Source organism: Chlorocebus sabaeus, chromosome 26 (genome assembly GCF_047675955.1).
Source record: "Chlorocebus sabaeus isolate Y175 chromosome 26, mChlSab1.0.hap1, whole genome shotgun sequence".
Lineage (NCBI taxonomy): Eukaryota > Metazoa > Chordata > Mammalia > Primates > Cercopithecidae > Chlorocebus > Chlorocebus sabaeus.
The window spans coordinates 56,784,544-56,799,229 of NC_132929.1; positions in this window are offsets into that span (position 1 = coordinate 56,784,544).

The window sequence follows — 14,686 nt, forward strand, 5'->3', positions numbered from 1 at the left end:
GGAATACTACCCAGCAATAAAAGAACAAAGCACAGATACAAGCAACAGCATGAACAGAACTCGAAAACATTATGCAGAGCAAAAAAAGCCAGGCACAAACGTACACAATGATTGAACTTATATGAAACTCTAGATAAGACTTACCCAATCAGAAAGCAGATCGTTGGTTGCTGGCCAGAGGAGTAAGTGGGAAGAGGCACAAGGGAAGCTTGTGAGATGATGAAAAGGTTCTATATCTTTCTTGTGTGATGGTCACAAAGGTGTATACAAATCACAAAACTCATCAAATCCTTCATTAAAGATGGGTACATTAAATTCTGTTGTGCATAGGTTGCTTCTAAATAAAGTTGATGTAAAAATAATCACAGCAGTTTCTTGTGGAATTCATCAAGTTGATTTCAAAGTTTCTATGGAAGAAAAAATGATAGGCAGTAAATTTTGTTGAATAAGATCTAAAAAAGAAGAGAAAGAGGAAGAAAAGGAGAAAAAAGAGCCAGGCTTTATCCTACCAGATAGTGGGAAGTGTTATCATTAGAAGTGTGGGGTTGGGCCGGGCATGGTGGCTCACACCTCTAATCCCAGCACTTTGAGAAGCTGAGGAGTAAGGATCCCTTGAACCCAGGAGTTCTAAACCAGCATCATAGTGAGGCTCCATCCCTACAAAAAGGGGATGGATGGCTTGAGCCCAGGAGTTCGAGGCTACAGTGAGCTATGATTGTATCACTGCACTCCTGCCTGAGTGACAGAGTGAGACCCCCTCTCTCTAAAAAAACAAAAGTATAAGGTTAGCATGGAGATGGAAAAGTAGATCATAGAACACAACAAATAACTTAGAAATTCACAGACATTCAGAAAGGAGATTGAAAGAGTCAGCATTACAAATCACAGGGACCAGCTAGACTTCCAATAAGTGGTGCTTGAGGGAAGCATGTAGGAAAAGAAATCTTCATACTCTCATCTCACACCCTATAGAAATAATAAACTCTACACAGATGAAAACATCTCAATGTTAAAGGAAATATTAGTAAAACATTTAGAAAAAGTCTAGGAGAATATATTTTAAAAATCAAGTTTTGGAAGGACTTCTTAAACCTGGCACAAAGACAACAAACCATGAAGTAAAATCTTGATAAATTTTAACTCAATTTAAAAAAATCAGCCTCAAAAAAATCTAACAGTCCATTAACTGGTAGAAAATATTCGCAATTTGTATACCCAACAATGTAGTATTCAGAATATACGAAAGATTCCTAAAAGTCAGTTTAAAAAAACAGAACTCAATAGAAAAATGGTCAGAGTTTGAGTTGTGAGTTCATAGAAACTCAAATGGCATTAAATCTATTAGAAGAGGCTGAACTTCATTGTAATTAAGGGAAAGGCAAAATTAAAACAAAATAAATGCTTATGTCACTCAGATTTACTAAGTCTGATAACATGATTGTTACTGAGGATGTGGGGAAACAGGAATTCTATTTCCTAGCTAGTAGAAAATAGCATACTTGCTCTGAAAAAGATGATGTTCATCAGTGCCATTTTTCCAACAGCACATTGGAATGGTAAAAATGTACAAACCCATGACAGTGATTCTAATTCCAACTTTCTATTCTACAAAACGTCTCACATACACACAAGAAGACAGATAAAAAGATATTTATTTCTCTGTGTGTAAGAGTGAAAAAGTGGAAGAAAATAATCTATCCTTTAGTAGATAAATGAATAAACTGTGATTTAGTTACACAAAGGAATATATTGCAGCACTTAAATATCTTGTTGCATGTGCAAAAATCCTAAAAATATAACATTGAATTTAATAGCTGTGCATATTTTTATAACTCAACACATTAACGTATTTTGTGAATAAGTAGATAATAGTCAAAGAAATAAAAGAAAAATAACCTCATCGATGATAAAAACAATTCTGGATAATGTTTATCCTTAGAGGGAAGAAAGACATAGAATGATTTGTATGATTGAATTCCTTAAAACAGATTAAGAAAGAGAAAGAAAAACAGGTATTGACTAAAAAGGAACAGAAAAGTAGCTGAGGCAATTATGGCAAAATGTTAAACAGCTGTTTCATTTTGATAATGAGCATGTAAAATTCTGTAATACTTTTCTCAAAATGATATATAATGAAAATATTTAATAATTAAACATAAAAAGCAGATACTTAAATCTCACAAGTAGTCAGAGATATGCAAATTAAAGTAACAATGGCATGACATTTTTCACCGCAATGGACTGGCAAAAGTGGGAGTGAATGTGAAATGACTGTCTTAGTCATTTTTGGTAGAAATAGAAATTTTTGCAATTTATTTTGAGAGTGATGTGACAATATCTATTAAACAAAACTATATCTTTGACTCAGCTATCCCACTTCTAATAATCCATCTTAGTGAAATAAGAGTGCTGAAGAGAGATATACTTATAGGAATGTTTATTGCCATCATATTTTGTAGTGGGTGAAAATTGTAAATTAAGGCAAAGCTCACTGATAGAAGAATGGATGACTACATTGGAGAATACCTATTTCATGAACTATCAGATAGCATTATTTCAATACATTAGCACATAAAATAAATAATCAGAAAATTGTAAATGAAATTGATCCATGTTGATAAAACAAACATGACCAAAAGCACATTAGTTAGGTTCATGTGTGAGTACATGGTTGTATATATATATACATATGTACATGTAGAAAATGTATACAATATTCAGCCTGGGCAACATTGCAAGACCCTGTCTCTACGAAAAAAAAAAATGTAATTAGCCAGGTGTGGTGGCACATACGTAATAATCTTAGCTACTCAGGAGGCTGAGGTAGGAGGATCACTTGAGCCCCGGAGTTGGAGACTGCAATAAGCCATAATCATGCCACGGCACTCTACAGTCTAGGTGACAGAGTGAAACCTTGTCTCAGAAAAAAGAAAATATAAAATACTGTATTCACATCAATAAGCTGCATTTGGAAGGATTGGGGAAGCAGAGAAAGTAAGTAAAACTTAAAGAAATTGTGTTAAGTATAATAACATTGCATTTACATGAAATTATTTACACATGTATTTATTCATTTATTTTGTGTATTTCTCCAAGAAAAAAAGGTATGTGCCTTTATATGTGTAACAGATGGATGAAAATCCCTTCGTGGTAGTCTCAACCTAATGGGAACTGAGGTGAATTTCCCTTACATCTTTTGTAACTTTTAATATGACTTGTTCTACAAAGAATATATATTACTCCTAAAATCATTAAAAGTAATCTAAAGCAAATTGCCTGCCAGAACAAGAAAAGAATAAATGATTACCCACCGTAGCTTGAAATCTTGAACCACTACAGAATTTTGATGCCAAGGAGTGGGAAAGAGAAGGATGCACGTGTGCTATGGTAGAACGCACTCTAGCTGGACACACCTGTAGCAGGCGGGAAGCTGAGTGGACTGCAGGGCACGACGGGGAGAAGAAACACTGAATGAAGGCCAAAGGACCTGCCATGACCTAGACTGGTGCTTTCCCTGTAGTCCCTCTTTCAATCCTTAAAAAACAGCTAACAGTGAAACCCCGTCTCTACTAAAAAAATACAAAAATCTAGCCGGGCGAGGTGGCGGGCGCCTGTAGTCCCAGCTACTCGGGAGTCTCGAGGCAGGAGAATGGCGTGAACCTGGGAGGCGGAGCTTGCAGTGAGCTGAGATCCGGCCACTGCACTCCAGCCTGGGGGAGAGAGCGAAACTCCGCCTCAAAAAAAAAAAAAAAAAAAAAAAAAAAAAAAAACAGCTAACAAAAATATACCCTTTACATAGATGGAGCAATATAATTATTCTTCTGATTTTTCGGATGATATACACTCATTGTTTTTTGAAGAGTACAGAAAAATATGAAGAACAATAATATTGTATTCCAATTTGCTCCTTTTTTTTTTGGACAGAGTCTCACTCTGTCGCCTAGGCTGGAGGGCAGTGTTATGATTTCAGCTCACTGCAAACTCCTCCTCCCAGGTTCAAGCAATTCTCCTGCCTCAGCCTCCTGAGTAGCTGGGATTACAGGTGCTCACCCCAACGCCCAGCTAATTTTTGTATTTGTTTAGTAGAGACGGGCTTTCACCACGGTGGCCAGGCTGGTCTCGAACTCCTGACCTCAGGTGATCCACCTGACTCCGTCTCCCAAAGTGCTGGGATTACAGGCATGAGTCACTGTGCCCGGCCTCTTTTTTGTTTTGGAGACATGGTCTCCCTCTGTGGCCCAAGCTAGACTGTAGTAGCACAATCACAGCTCACTGCAGGCTCAATCTCCTGGGTTCAGGTGATCCTCCTGCCTCGGCCTCCCAAAGTACTGTGATTACAGGCATGAGCCACCCCATTTGACCCCAATTCACTCTTATTGATGATTGGGAAAAGTGAGTAGGGAGAGGTGAGAAGGTCAAGAGCAGGGGTGAGGGAAGCACCATGTCTGCTCAGAATTCAGGGAGTGGGACAAAGCCACTGGAAGAAGTAGTACTCATTCTCATGATGCCACCTAGACTTTACTTCCCTCTCAGCCTCCACTCCCAGAGAGAACTTATTTTTCCACTGAGAAAAATAAGCTTATCCCCCTGTTACCATGTTGAAGCCTGACAATCATGAGCATCTTTCTCCTGTAAATCCTCTCAAGCATGTTCTCTCAGTAAGCCTTTGTGTGGCCCCCACCACCAGCTCCATGAACAGTGCTGGGGTTGAGGCTACACAGGGAAGATCCAGGCCCCACTCATGAGGACTGCCTCATCCTGAGGGGAGAGGCAAGCAATATGATGTTCTGGAATGTACTAAGGATTTTGGTAGAGGTCACCTATTCTGCACCAACACAAAAGAGGGAAGGGAGAGTCTGGGAAGGGCTGAGTATGTCATGCGTTTGTGATTAGCATGACTTAAACAAGAGGTCCCAGATGGGGCCCATCGAAGATGGAGTCTACCTATTGGGCGCACAACTTGTTGGCTCAGCTTTTGCAGGAATCACTTAACAGGCTCCCAAATCCAAGCCCGAGACCCCTATAAATCATGAAATGGGTACAGCCTCTCAGCAGGACACCAGATTAAAATGCCTGGAATGCAGCTTGCCTCTAGTTCTACAGCCACAACCTCCAAATTACTAATTCTTTCAACACATTTTACTCAGAGTCAAACATATATGCCAAGAATAAAGAAACGTGGCCTGGGGCTGATGAGGCCAGAAAACAACATTTCATCGCAGTGATTTATCAGAGTGTGAGCATTTCTCATTCACAAGGCTCGTTGAGTGCAGATGTGCCCACTCATTTTTCTCACAGAATCTCCACACCTTTAACTGGCAGCCATGTTTCCATTGCAGCCAGGTTGAGTTTCATTTGGGCCCATGGAATAAAGCCATGTCAGGAATGATGTTACATGGGGTCCCTGGAAACCCTCGTGATCCCTCAGACCCCACCTACTCCTAGGAAAGGCATGGTTTTGAGAGCTTCCTGTGGAAGAGCACACAGAGCTGCCTAGTTACCAACTCTGAGGAACTGGGACCCCAGATGCTAAGAAGATGCCAGGAAGCTTGGTGTCATCCTAGACTCACTATCTACAGGTAGAATGAAGTGTCCATTCAAGAACAGCAGGCTCTCTTCCTAGTCATCAGGTTGTCCAAACCTGGATGCTAGCACAAAGAGATGTGCTGGCTCCCCTGGAGATAGGACAGAAGAAGAGAGAAATGATTTAGAGTGTGATACTGAGGAAGTGTTCAGTGAAGGCTACTTCAGGTTTTTTGTTCATCGGTTTATGCCCTGTACAGTACATGACACTCTATTAATGTTCAATAAATTCCAAGGAATTTGTCTTACTCTGGGTCACACCATCATTCCTCAATTGTCTTGATCGATAATGAATTCACAAAGACTGGTTGCAGCTTCAGAAAAGTTTTCAGATAGGTCTCAGAACCCCCACTCTATGCGGGCTATGAGCATGCAAACTTGTATTTTCATTCCTGGTCTGTTTCAAGTCTGTGGTAAGGAAGCAGAGAGTTGGGATGGAGACACAGTTGGCATCTCATTGTGACAAAAATTGGCTGACCTCAAGGGGACAGGCTGGCAGGAGTAGTCAGTGAGAGGTGGCATCTCATCTAACCTGAATCCTTGGATTCTAAAAGGATTCCTAATGAATGACAGATGGGAAGAATCGAAAAGCAATGAGTAAAGTACTGATTCCTGTCACACAAGTGGACGCTGCATGATGCCTGGGGTGATCTGATGGTAACATGGCTTGTCTCAGGCAGATGGCCTGTAGATAAAGAAAAAATGGAAGAGAGGTAGGGGATCGGGCTTCATGGCCGGGACCAACATGGAAATACAGGTTTCTCACTGCGTCAGGCCCAAGGATTCTGTAGATGCCACAGATCCAGGATCCAAGGGACCTGGGCCTCCTTGGACGTTAATGAGGAGGTTAAGGACACAGGGAAGGTTGAGAGAGCATAGCCTTGTTGAGCAGGCCACAGAGGTCCCCAGGACTCTGCTCTTCTCCTGGAGAGACATAAGGCACTACCAGCAGGCCATGGGACCCTCTGCCTATTTTCATCCACACCTGCTCTCTGCTTTCATGCTCAGGCACAAGGATCCATATCCCTTTTTTGAAAGACTGTCCTCAAGCTATTGGATCCTACTTTGCCAAAGCATGCAGAGCCAGGGGTGCCTAGGATTTTACATCCCACAAAGAATAGTTTATTACCAATGACTGCTGGGTTCAGGGGCATCAATATCCCAGCTTCCTTGCTCCTGGATGGGGGCATCTCTAAGTTGTAACATATTTTCTCCAGATATCCCTGTGGGATTGAGATACAGTTACCCTCTGTGGAAACTTTATTTGCCTTGCTTAGTCTTCTTTCTTTTCAATCTCACTTCCTGGAGTGAAATGTCTCCCTGAGCCTTCCCTGGGGTTTGGAGAGAGCTGAGCCTCCTTATGTATCGCATGTTCTGTGCAATTGTGGGATGGAGGTAGTGGCAGATGGAATTTCCCCGTCCCTCCCAGTTTTTCCTGGGAATTCCTTAAACAAATCACCTTTACCCAATTTTTCTCAGATTCCACCTCTGAAGAACTCAGCCTCAGGCAGGGCTATTGTAACAATCACTAAACTGCAGCTGCAGAAAAAGTAAGAACTTTTTTACTGCTGTGTAAATTACTCTCTCAGAAAAAAAAAAGAAAAAAGAAAAAAACACAAACATATGTGCTTTTAAAAGCTATAGATAGAGGCTGGGTGCGGTGGCTCATGCCTGTAATCCCAGCACTGTGGGAGGCCGAGGCGGGCAGCACCTGAGGTCAGGCATTCCAGACCAGCCTGACCAACATAGCGAAACCCCTCCTTTACCAGAAATACAAAAATTAGAGGGGTGTGGTGGCGCGTGCCTGTAATCCCAGCTACTCAGGAGGCTGAGGCAGGAGAATCACTTGAACCCAGGAGGTGGAGGTTGCAGTGAGCCAAGATCGCGCCACTGCACTCCAGCCTGGGCGACAGAGCAAGACTCTGTCTCAAACAAACAAACAAACAAAACCAAAACAAAGCAAAAAACAATGTTATAGATACAAAGAAATTAAGTTTTACTTTTCAGTCAAAATAATATTTTAGTAATGTTTCATACTATAGATGTGAACAGGACTTTGTCCTCAAAGATCAATTTTTTCAAGGACTAGAGAGAGCAACCCATCCCTATTTGTTAATACTTAGACTTTCCCAGTCTTAGCAGTCAATGTAGCACATTCCAGGAAATGCTTCAGTCCCAGGAAAACTAGGACATTTGGTGACCCTACCCAGGATGCCAATATTTGTTGCCTGGGAAGGCAGAGCCCTGGAGAGGAGGAAGCTAATAGGATTTTGTAAGGCCACAGAAGTCTGAAGGGGATTTCAGTAGTAACGGAGACCACCTTCTCAGAGGAGGAAAGGAGATCCAGACGTTCTGAAGAATTTTATTTTGTTTCCCAGAATCCTTAGTAAGAGAGAAAAGCTCCTCTCAGCCTGGACTTTCTGCAGGAGCACAGCCAGGAATCAGACTCACAAAGATCCTGCAAGAAGCTGAGGAGCCCTCTCTATCAAATTCTACTCACCAGGCCTGTGGAGAATGACCCTTCCACGCTGACCCAGAAAAGCCTGGCCAGGTCGAGTGCATGTGCTCTGCTCAAGTCCACACCATAAACTGAAAGTGAATCCAACCTGGTGATTTACTCATTACAAGGAATCCTGAGTCTTTGAGGCTGAACTTTCTGAAGACAGCAACATTGCTTCTCCCCTGAGGAAAGTCAACATAAGACTCCCGGCAGCCTGATTAGACCCTCTAAGGACCCTGAGAAGGAGGGAGTGGCTGAAACCCAAAGCTGGCTCCTTCAGCAGAGAAGGGGAAATCTCGGCAGAGACACTAGAGTGCCACCCCAAGAGTATAGCTTCCAATGCTTAGCCCGCTGCTGGTGCCCCCAGTCAGGAGACCATTTCAGAAAATGCCTGGTGTGATGGTTAATATCAAGTGTCAACTTAATTGGATTGAAGGGGGCAAAGTATTGTTCCTGGGTGTGTCAGTGAAGGTGTTGCCAAAGGAGATTAACAGTTGAGTCAGTGGACTGGGAAAGGCAAATTCGCCCTCAATTCGGGTAGGCACCATCTAATCAGCTGCCAGCATGGCCAGAATAAAAGCAGGCAGAAGAACGTGGAAGGACTAGACTGGGTTAGCCTTCTGGCCTCCATCTTCCTCCCGTGCTGAATGTTTCCTGCTCTTGAACATCGGGCTCCAACTTCTTCAGCTTTTGAACTCTTGGACTAATACCGGTGGTTTGCAAGGGGGTCTTGGACCTTCAGCCGCAGACTGAAGGCTGCACTGTCGGCTTCCCTACTTTTGAGGTCTGGGGACTCAGTCTGGCTTCCTTGCTCCTCAACTTGTAGGTGGCCTACTGTGGGACCTCACCTTGTGATTGTGTGAGTCAGTACTCCTTAATAAACTCCCTTTATGTATACATCTAACCTATCAATCCTGTCCCTCTAGAAAACGCTAATACACCTGCATCTTCATTTCCTCAGGCTGCCACAACAAATTGCTACAAAGTGGGTGACTTCACAGAACAAAAATTATCTCACAGTTCTAGAGATCAAAAGCTTGAAATCAAGGTCTTGGCAAGGTTGGTTCCTTCTGGAGACTCCATGCCTCTTCCCGGAATCTGGAGGCTGCCAGCAAGCCTGAGCATCCCTTGGCCTGCAGCTGCACATCTTCAGCCCCTGCCTCTACCTTTCCCTGTATTTCTGTCTCATGCTCTCTTCTCTTGTCTCTATCAGGACACCAGCCATTGCACTTAGGGCCCATCCTAAATCTGGGATGATCTCACGTTGAGATGTTAATTACATTTGCAAAAGTTATTTTCCAAATAAGGTCACATTCACAGGTACCAGGGGTTAGAACTTGGACATATTTGGGTGAAGGGCAGACATCATTCAATCCACCTCACAGACAAGGAGTGAGGGAGGGTTCCAGCTGAGAAGTCTTCCACAGAGATGGACAGAAATCCAGGTGCTCTGTCTCAGAAGTAAGGAGGCCCCAACCAAGTACCCGGGAGTGCAAAGAGCAGCTACACGCATCCTTGATACAGAAGTGGGGGCCAAGGAAAAGTACATGTCAATTCCCGATGAAGCTTTTGAATGAGGAGAGATGACAGTTGCATGAGCTGGAACAATACATGGACAGGAAGCAAAATTGGCCGACCTGGGAGAGACAACAAACAGCTGGTCATCCCCAGTGCCAGAGAGGGAATGGCTTAAAGAAAACTTAGCCTGTGATATTTAAACCTCCAAAGGACAATAATGAAGTGGGAGGTTCAGGGCCATTCTCTAGGAAACTCCTTTCGGGCACTCTCATCTGCCGCCACCCCACCCCACCACTGCACAGGTCTAGAAGATGCAGGGCTCACAGGAGGCTCAGGACAGGTGTCCTCAACCCTCATGGCAGGCTCAGGGGGATGCCTCAGCCTAGGTGAGGGAAGCAGCCAGGACCTCAAGTGGAGAGGGAGGCTTTCGGGATGCTGAGGGCCAGTTGCACTGATCTCTGTGATTAGAATATGATTCACTGGGAAATGGGAGGTGGGAGGGAAGACAGTTTCCAGAAAGGCTGCCCCCCAGGTCTGTTGTTTGTGGAAGCAAAAGGAAAAGAGACAAAGCAAAGGCAGGAATTATGACTTAATTAAGGAAATGGGGCAATGAAGAAATCTGGCAGGATATAAGCAGTAGTCATAAATCACTAAAACCAACGCCGCCACTCTTCTTGTTCAGCAATCCTGAGGCAAGAAAAGAACAAGGCCTATGTGAAAGAAACAAGGAAAGACCCAGTGTTCTCAAAAATATGAATCCACACAGCTTAAGGCTAATAGGTTCAGTGACGACAGACATTAGGGGGTTTGTTCCTTTTTTTTTTTTTTTTTTTTTTTTTTGCTTTGGTTTTGTATTAAAATGTATTGCATTCTTACTTCTGCCTGGAATCTATTTGTTAAGAGGACAAGATTACGGTCTAGAAATGCCTTAGAATGGACAAACTTCCTGGGTGGAAAAGTAATTCATGCGTTTTTGTTTTTTTTTTTTTCTTCTGTGACAGGGTCTCACTCTGTTGCCCAGGCTGGAGTACAGTGGCATAATCTCGGCTCATTGCAACCTCCACCTCCCAAGTTCAAGAGATTCTTGTGCCTCAGTCTCCCAAGCAGCTAAGATTACAGGCATGTGACATCACACCTCAGCTAATTTTTATATTTTTGGTAGAGATGGGGTTTCACCATGTTAACCAGGCTGGCCTCGAACTCCTGGCCTCAAGTGATCTGCCCATCTCAGCCTCCCAAAGTTTTGGGATTAAAGGCATGAGCCATCACAACCAGCTGATTAATGTGTGTTTGTAGATTGATTGAAGGTGAGGAAATCAATCAAAAGGCAATGCTGGATTTGCCCGTTGAAGGTACTACTGCATGCATCTCCCTGGCCTGTACATATCGGTGATGTCTCACAAAAAACACAAGAACAAGCAGGTCCTTAATTTCCAAATTCAACTTAATTTGTAAGTCTTAATTTCCAAATGTAACTTTGATTTTGTTGGATTTTTTTTTTTTTTTGAAATAGACTCTTGCTCTGTCACCCAGGTTGGAGTGCAGTAGCACAATCTCAGTTCACTGCAGCCTCTGCCATCCGGGTTCAAGTGATTCTCCTGCCTCAGCCTCCCGAGTAGCTGGAATTACAGGTGCCTGCCACCACTTCCGGCTAAATTTTGTATTTTTAGTAGAGGTAGAGTTTCACCATGTTGGGCAGGCTGGTCTTGAACTCCGGACCTCAGGTGATCCGCCCATCTTGGCCTCCCAAAGTGCCGGGATTATAGGCGTGAGCCACCATGCCCAGTGGGAAGAATATTTTGTAATTTATAAATAAACTGCATTTACACTGTACTGAAGCCTTATTTTTAAAAAATTATTTTGAAATAATTATAGATTTATAGGAGGTTGCAAGGAAATGTACAGAGAAGTTCCATTCATCCTTCTCTCTCCTTCACCTCCTTTACAACACCTTACACAGCCAAAAAATTTACATTGGTATAGTCAAAGAAATCAAAGAAGCCAAGAAATTGCACCCTAGCCTGGGCGACAGAGAGACACTCTATCTTAAAAAAAAAAAAAAAAAAAAAAAAAAGCGCTCTTCCAACTTCCTCTTTCTTTCCTTTGTATCCTCTGGCCATGGTGATGTGAACTTACTTTCAGCACTCAAGAAAGCCAAAAGGAAACCATAATTTTGTTCACAGACATGTATTGTGGAAGTAGCATCAACAATGTCAAATGACAAGATGACACAGCTGAAAAGTAATTTCCAGTCTGAAAGTGTCCTTTGGCTTTGGAGCTAATGTGTCACTGGGAACCCGACAAGTGCAAGTCCAGTGGAAAGGCAGAGGCAGGAGCCAGGGTAGTCTCCTGAAGGTTATTCAAATGAGGACCCAGACATCATGAAGCAGATATGACCTTGATTGCTGCCCTAGATCACAAGGTGATGCCTAGGTTTTAGAAACAGGCTTCATGGGCAGAACAAGAAAGAAGTTGACCTGATGGCGCAGAAACCGAGCTGAGCCTGCAGGTGGAGGTAAAGAGGTCACAGCAGTCAGCAGACGGCTGGCAGTCTGGTAGCTGGGCAGGCTCACTTGGCCACTTTTTTTTAGAGACAGCATCTCTCTGTCACCCAGGCTGGATTGCAGTGGTGCAAGCATAGCTTACTGCAGCCTCATGCTCCTGGACTCAAGCAATCCTCCCGCCTCAGCTTCCTGGGTAGCTGGGACTACAGGTGTGCACCACCAGGCCCGGTTAATTCTTTTGTCTTTTTGTAAAGATGGAGCCCAACTTTGTTGCCCAGACTGGTCTCCTACTCCTGGCTTCAAGCAGTCCTTCCACCTCATGTTCCTAAAGTGCTGGGATTACAAGCATGAGCTGCTAAGGTAGGCCTTCCACTTCTTAATGTGTAAGCAGTTGTTTAGGGTGTTCAAGGATCACCGCACACATCTGAAGACTCCAGACCCGGCGCGGTGGCTCATGCCTGTAATCCCAGCACTTTGGGAAGCCGAGGCGGGCAGATCACTTGACGTCAGGAGTTCGAGACCAGCCTGGCCAACATAACAAAACCCTGTCTCTACTAAAAAAAAAAAAAAAAAAATTAACCAGGCTTGGTGGCACACACCTGTTATCCCAGCTACTTGGGAGACTGTGGCATGAAAATCGCTTGAACTCAGCAGGCAGAGGTTGTAGTGAGCCGAGATTGAGCCACTGCACCCCAGCCTGGGCAACAGAGCAAGACTCTATCTTAAAAAAAAAAAAAAAAAAAAAAAACCCTAAATAAATAAATAAATAAAGGCCTCTGATTTAGGTGCTCACCCAAGCTGGGCTTAGCCTTGAAGAATGAGGCTGCGGCATTGTACAACTGTCCTAAGAATAAAAAATGAGACCTGCGTGTGCTGCTCTTCCTCCACTAAGTGGTCATTATTGATCTCAGCAATGCAGCATTCATTGGTCCCGTGAGGCCATTGCAAGTTTCTGACCTTCATTTAGTACTAGAGTAGATTATAAGCCACTCAGACCTACATGTATACCCACTGACCCATTCACCCTGACCTGAGAATTTATGATAGAAAAATTACTCAATAGAGGGAAAAGCAAAATGCACAAAATTCCTCATTTCCACTTAATTATGTGATATGGTAATGCTTCAAAATTAAACTATAGATATTCCATTCTCATTATTCCATCCTTCCCTGCCCAGCCTCTATTCAGGCAGCAGGAATAGCCTCCATATATGGTGCCGCTAGGGGACAGGGGAAAGAACCTCCAGCAAGCTTGTCCAACCTGAATGCATGTGGCCCAGGACAGCTTCGAATGTGGCCCAACACAAATTTACAAACATTCTTAAAACATGATGAGGGATTTTTTCAATTCTTTTTTAGCTCATTAGCTATCGTTAGTGTTATGTGTTTTATGTATGGACCCAAACAATTCTTCCAATGTGGCCCAGGGAAACCAAAAGATTGGACACCCTGGGCCTAAAACAAACAAGTTGATTATTAATAAAATGTTACATGAATTACTTAAAAAATGTAGAGACACAAGAAGCTATTTTGCAAAATCCAGCCTTTATTGAAAGTTAAAAAGGATTTTCAGCCAGGTGTGGTGGCTCCCACCTGTAATCCTAGCACTTTGGGAGGCCGAGGCGGGTGGATCACCTGAAATCAGGAGTTCATGACCAGCCTGGCCAACATGGTGAAACCCCATCTCTACTAGAAATACAAAAATTAGCTGGGCATGGTGGCAGGTACCTACCTGTAACCCCAGCTACTGGGGAAGCTGAGGCAGGAGAATCACTTGAACCTGGGAGGCGGAGGTTGCAGTGAGCCGAGATTGTGCCACTGCACTCCAGCCTGTGTGACAAAGCAAGACTCCATCTCAAAAAAAAAAAAAAAAAAAAAAAAAAGAATTTTGTAGGCATTCTAGGATCTGAACTTCAAAACTAAAAAGCCAAGCTTGGAGGACTGAGTGGAGGTTTTACTCCCCACTGAGTAAAAAAGACTTCCCCGTGCCGGGCGCGGTGGCTCAAGCCTGTAATCCCAGCACTTTGGGAGGCCGAGACGGGCGGATCACGAGGTCAGGAGATCGAGACCATCCTGGCGAACACGGTGAAACCTCGTCTCTACTAAAAAATACAAAAAAACTAGCCGGGTGAGGTGGCGGGCGCCTGTAGTCCCAGCTAATGTAGTCCCAGCTACTCGGGAGGCTGAGGCAGGAGAATGGCGTAAACCCGGGAGGCGGAGCTTGCCGTGAGCTGAGATCCGGCCACTGCACTCCAGCCTGGGCGACAGAGCCAGACTCCATCTCAAAAAATAAAAAAAAAAAAAAGACTTCCCCGTGACCTTGTGGTGAGCTTCCATCCAAACAGGCAGCGAGACTTTGACTGCAGACAGGAAGACATTCAGAATGGGCCGGGGTGGAATATGGATGCTCATAGATGCTGCGGCCATCTCACGAAATGCTAGCCCTGGGTACAGTGGCAGATATAGTCCCAAAATATGTGTGGGTGTTGCAGACCAGTCAGGCTGTGTCTCCTTTTCTCAAGCACAGCAAAGCAATTCAGCCCCCAGGCAGAAGGTCAACCAGGTCAGGTTGGGGCTGAGG